Here is a 6,000-nt window from a genome sequence, read left to right on the forward strand (position 1 = left end):
CAAGTCTCCAAAGACACTGGGGCTAGATATACAGCTCTGAGTCTCATCAAAATAGAAGATCTGATAGAAGCCAGTGGGAAGAAAGAGATATAAATTGTAAAGAGGTAAAGTGTAAAGAACGGGAAGAGGAATACAGATAGAAGGTGGGAGAATTCAGTGGCCAGTAGAGGAGAACTACAGATGATACCAAGTATATTAATGAAAAGCACAAGTGGGCGCCTGTGTGACTCAGTTGGTTAAGTGTCTGACTTTGGCTCAGGTCATGATCTCACAGTTTGTGGGTTCCAGCACATCAGGCCCTGTGCTAACAGCTCGGACGAAGCCTGGAGCCTGCTTTGGATTCTATGTTCTCCCTCTCCCTCTGTCCCTTACCTGCTCACACTCTGTCTCTCTGTCAAAATAAATAAAACATTAAAAATTAAAAAAAAAAAAGCACAAGCAAGGAAGTGGAGAAGTAGAAAACAGGAATAGCCAGTAATATCATATGCTACAGAAAAATAAGAGTAAGGTGAGTTCTAAAAAGAAAGCAGTTTCTGAGAGGAAATTTTGGCAGAGGAAGCCAGACTGCAATGGGTAAAATGATCAGTGATAAGAAGGATGTAGCATCAAGAGCTGTCCTAGAGAAACTGAAGACAAGGAGAGAAGTACGGTCAAGACAGAGATGCAGAGGGGCACCTGGATGGGCTCGGGTCATGATCTCACAGTTCGTGGGTTCGACCCCCGCATCAGGCTCTGTGCTGACAGCTCAGAGCCTGGAGCCTGCTTCAGAGTCTGTGTGTCTCTCTCTGCTCCTCCCCCACTCCTGCTCTGTCACTCTCTCAAAATTAAATTAACATTAAAAAGAATTTTTTAAAAAACATATGATAAACATGAGATAGAGACCCAGAAAGGGACACTTGGATACATGGAGAGAAAAGGGAAAAACAAAGAGTGGAAAGGTAAGAGTTGGCAATAAAAGAAACTAAAGAGATGACTGATAGAAAACTTTTTAAGGATGGGGTCTGGAGCATTCAAGGAAGGGATTACCTTGAAAAAAAGAGGGGGAAAGCTATTCCCATGAGACACAGAAGAAAGAAGTGAAAATACAGGAAAAATATATATATATTTAAGCCAATGACAGGGAGTCTGACAAAATTCATATAATATAATGTCAATTTCATCAGTAAAAGTATAGAACGAAGTTCACTGCTAAAGCTCCAATGCAGAGTTGAGGTTTCTTTCTGCTTGAAGTACTAGGAGAAAGAGTCAGCTACTTCTGAATCTAAGTATACGATTCAGATTAAGTAGGAAGACCAGGGAGGAGCCTGGTAAATTGAGAGCCAAGGAAGGAGAGAGGTCAAGGGCTGAAGGACTTCCACAAAGATCAGTGATTAGTAACAGAGCTCTGGAGTTAGAATGGGTCGAAAGCCCATCCCACCACTTCTCAGGTTTGAAACTTCAGGCAACTTACCTAACCTCTCTCTGTCTCAATGTCCTCATCTGAAAGTGGAGATGACAATATTATCTACCTCATGTGATTGTTAAGGTCCAAGATATCCATCAAGACTAACTGCTGACAGTAATGTCTTGCCTATAAAGAACACACACAGCCTTCTCCAGTTCACTTTATGCGCATTTAGTGTGGCTGATCTCACCAGAAAGAAAAATATTTTTGAACTTATAGTAATGAGTAAATGATGGATCACAGGCCATGCTTAAATTATTTGTAAATTTAAATGGAGACTGTTAACAGCCCCAGACAACTCTAATTGGTTCAATCTCAGACTATATCACGAGAAAAGAAAACCACAGAACCAAAACAAAATAAAACAAATTCCAATATGTTGTGTGGGGCAAGAGACAACTCTGTAAATTGTCCCTTCATGACTTTGATTATAGCTTCTTGCCATTGTCTACTTCTAAATGTATTAATTCCACAAAAATGTAAATCTCTGCCATTCTGACCCCAAGTTTCTACATCAGCTACAGTCGGCTGACATGAGACATAGTTCTCCATACCTGTGTTCCGGGGTGGGAGTGGGGTGAATGAGCAGTACCGCAGCAGGCGTATTTGGGGTTTGGATGTCAAACTGCCTGTATTGGATACCTGCATCAGGGAATGGCGGTGAGGTGTCCTGGACAGTTTTGGAGACTGCTGGGGCACAAAGTGGCCACACCTTCGTTAAATCCTCCCCCCAAGTATCAGAGGAATCCAAGTATCCCAAGTCCCAGGAGCTTAAGCTACTGCATCTTTGTTTATGCACTTCTGCCCAGGTGAGAGCCGCAATACTTCCCTGCTTACTGCTTTTCACCATGTTGTATACACTAATTATGCAAATGTTTACAAGACAGCATTACAAAGGATAAATTTTAATAGAGTGTGTTACCGCCAGTCATTTTTCTTTAATGTCTCAAAGATCTGGAGTTTATTTCCCTCTATTTAGTCCTTTAGAAAACTTTTGCGGAGTACCATTAATAAGTAAACTCTTCAATATCCCTTTTTCAAAACACCATCACCAGACAACTCTCCAATTCATTATATACTTGCCAAGGATAGCTTTCCCCATCCCACAATTCCTAGTTTAAGCCCAGCCTATCATTTAATACTTAAACACATACGGCCATGAGAGAGCAGAATTTCCTAGGAAAAGTCTCAGGGAGGAGGAGAGAAATCAGATCTTCTTTGTGAGGAACTATCTGAACTATTTCTAGAGAGTTAGCACCCCAATCCTTCTCCGTACCCAGCACCAAATGCCAATGGAACCCTGTAGCTTTTACAACAATCAAGAAAGCCCCACTTTTGGATGCCTTTAAGGTTTCCCAATATCCATGAGGTAGAGAATACCAGTCCCACTCCCACTGAGAGCCCCTGGTCGCAATTAAAAGAGCTTCTGGGGCACTGGGGTGGCTCGGTCAGTTACGTGTCCAAACTCTTGATTTCCACTGAGGTCACGATCTTACGGGTCATGGGATAGAGCCCCCGTCAGGCTCTGTGCTGACAACATGGAGCCTGCTTGGGGTCCTCTCCCTCCCTCTCTCTGCCCCTCCCCCGACTAGTGCATGCATGCTCACTCGTGCGCTCTCTCGCTTTCGCTCCCGCGCTCACTCTCCCGCGCGCGCGCGCTCTCTCTCTCAAAAAATAAATAAACATTTTAAAAAACAAAACTTCTTAAAATAAGATACTGGGCCTGGATGTTCTGAAATGGAGCATATTTGCTAAGAACTCCAATGCTGGAAATGAAACTACTTGATCCAAATCTTGTGAATTCTTGGAGTGTGAACTTAACCTTAGTGTCTCTTTCTTCATCACAAAATGGAGATGACAATAGTGCCTACCTTGTAGGACTATTTTCAGAATAAAGTGAAATAATACATGTAAAGTAGCAAGAAATTTGCCTGGCATTTAAGAAGTCAAACAGATTAATTATTATCTGTGACTTCCAACGTCTCCTTACATATTAGGTACTTAGGTACTGTTTCTGGAATACTGATTTTATGGATCTGCCTAACTTTATTTATCCAAGGTTTCCTAAATGTGATACTACAAGATCATCATACAGATCAAATATCATTAGAGCTGGATTATCCACTTGTCATACATCTTTTGCTTCATTAATAAAATTTCCATTAAAAATTAGCTTACTTGTGGAGGAATGTACCATAAAAACATTGCATTAAGTTTCCGCTAACCATCATTTAGCCGCACAGTCATTTCCTCCTTTCAGTTGTCACCTCAGCTCCAAAATCTGCTCAAGTACAAGATCAGCTACATAGAAGTTTGACCTGTGTTAATGACCTAGAAGTGCCAGTCAGTAAGATGATGCAATCTCATTAGTGGTCCTCACCTCATTAGAAGCCTGCTCTCACTGATAATGGACCTCAGAGGTCAATAAAAATCTCAGGGAGAATTCTCCTTAATTTAATAGATGAACAGGTGTATGAAGTCATGACTACTTTCCCCATGTCTGCAACAATTGGAAAGGTATCTGCAGAAACCTGCCTCTATATCCCCAACAGGATTCCTGTCAAAGAAACCCTCAACTCTAATAACCAAGGAAGACTAAATTCAAATTTGATTGGATTTCTTCCCATCTAGATTTCAGAAAATACTTAGGAGTCATCAGAGTGATCTCAATAATCCTCAGAAAGAGCATCTCTATTAAACACCCAAGAATTTATATTGGATTTAATATCCAATCTCATCTCACCTGATAAATAAATGAGCTGCAATAGCAGTGTCCTTTAAAAAAATGCAATGTCATCCTTCCAGCCTTTTCCACGAAAGTGTCAATATTGAAACATGAGGTAAAATAGTTAAGCACTGTAAAAAGTGATACAGTATTTCTATGATTTCTCAGTGCCCCCCAAAGGGATTATTCAGTTTCATGTTGCATAGATGACTCTGGGACTACCTAATGAGCTAATCTGGAATCCACTTTAATTTAAACAGCCATCTCGTAAAGGTAAAAGCATGGCTAGCTGGCAATCTTGTTAAATAAAAAGCAGTTTCTAATAAGTCAAAGCTTATGCATTCGCAAGATAGTGAAAGAAAGATGTGTTTTAGGAGATAAACTGGAGAGGAAAAGTCTAAACCAACTTTCTCTTCGAAATGAACAAGACACATTTTATCAATGGAGGAGGAAGCAACTACCCAGAAATTGCTTGCATTTCTGCCAAATATGTATTTGCAAACTAGGTAGGAAAGAAGTTGTTCTGGAATGCTACCAAGCCCCATGTCTCAAGAGTTATAGTTAGTGACATCTGCAGTAACCAGGTAACAAATTTAATCTCATGAGTAAAAAAACAAAAAACAAAAAAAAAAAAAAAAACAAAAACCCGGAAATATAAAGTGAACCAAAACATGGTATTTTTCTTACAAGAAAAAGTAAAGCCCTCAGAAAGGTAGAGATGGCCTTATGTACTTATCTACACCATTTTTTTCCTATTACAAAAGATTCACATTTCAGAAAATCAAACATGAAGCAAGGTAGTAGCTAAGTAGCAAAAATCTTAAAATGTTCAAAATACCCTGGTGCCTATTCACAACCGCTCAAGAGCAGAAAAGGAAAAGCAGAATTAGATCTGGCTTCTTTCTCTGGCGGTTGGATGATAATCCTTCTGATGCTACAAGAATTCAGAGAAAACTTCAACCAGTCAAAGCGACCAGGCAATTTGTAAAGACTCAGACTTCCCCTGAGCTGCTTCTACGCCGGACACAGTGACCAAGACCACGAATTGACGTCTCCGGGCCTTCATCACTTCCAATCTGGAAATGAAGCCACGCCCCATCCTCAGCCTGTGCTTTCCCGTCATCTTCCCACTCTTCAGTTCTCTTCCCCGCGCTTTCAGCCCTTGACAACTCGGCTCCCCAGCTCCTCACTTGGGCGGTTGAGCCGAGGTTCGCTTCTCTCAAACCTGTGGAATAATCCACTCCTTCGACTCAAAGATACTTCTCAAAAAAAAAAAAAAAAAAGCGCCCCAAGTCATTGATCTCTAGAAAGAATATGTCAAAAACCTCACGGCTCGACAGAATTTCATCCAAACCCTTTCAGAAAGTGGAACTTGACATTAGCCAACTGCCCTTATAAATTAATTGAAACACACACGCTCACAAACCGCGTACACACACACTCAAATCTGGAGGGAAATTCTGTCGGGCGCCGAAAAGTATCAGGTGGAGAGCACGCCGCCCCTGATCCCGGATTCCGCTCCGGGGCCGGGGCTCCCACTGGACGCGCTGGGGACAGCGTTCCCGCCGCGCTGCGCCTGGGACGTCCGCAGACGGCTCTCGGTGGCCACCCGCAGGTCCCGCCCTCCCTCCTTCCCTTCCCGGAGGGAACGGGCGGCGGCCGCGGGGTCCGCCGCGGGCCGGGGTGGGGCGGAGGCGCTCGCGGACTTGCTCTCCCTGCGCGTCCCGCGGCGCGCGGGCGTCACTTACATGCCCGGCCGGAGCTGTAGGGCGCTGCCTGGCGGCCAGCCGGCGGCCACCCAGGCGCAGAAGCACCAGAGAGCCACAGTCGC

At 43.0% G+C, this 6,000-nt stretch overlaps 1 long non-coding RNA gene across 1 annotated transcript in view; it reads right to left on the bottom strand.

The window, feature by feature from the left end:
• Positions 1-5,971, bottom strand: part of LOC115291593 — a 29,759-nt gene extending 23,788 nt beyond the window's left edge. Inside the window, exon 1 of the long non-coding RNA XR_003908549.1 lies at positions 5,918-5,971. This is a non-coding gene — a long non-coding RNA (uncharacterized LOC115291593). The remainder of the gene's footprint in view (positions 1-5,917) is intronic.
• Between the last annotated feature and the right edge of the window lie 29 nt (positions 5,972-6,000).

This window comes from Suricata suricatta, chromosome 5 (assembly GCF_006229205.1).
Source record: "Suricata suricatta isolate VVHF042 chromosome 5, meerkat_22Aug2017_6uvM2_HiC, whole genome shotgun sequence".
Taxonomy (NCBI): Eukaryota; Metazoa; Chordata; class Mammalia; order Carnivora; family Herpestidae; genus Suricata; species Suricata suricatta.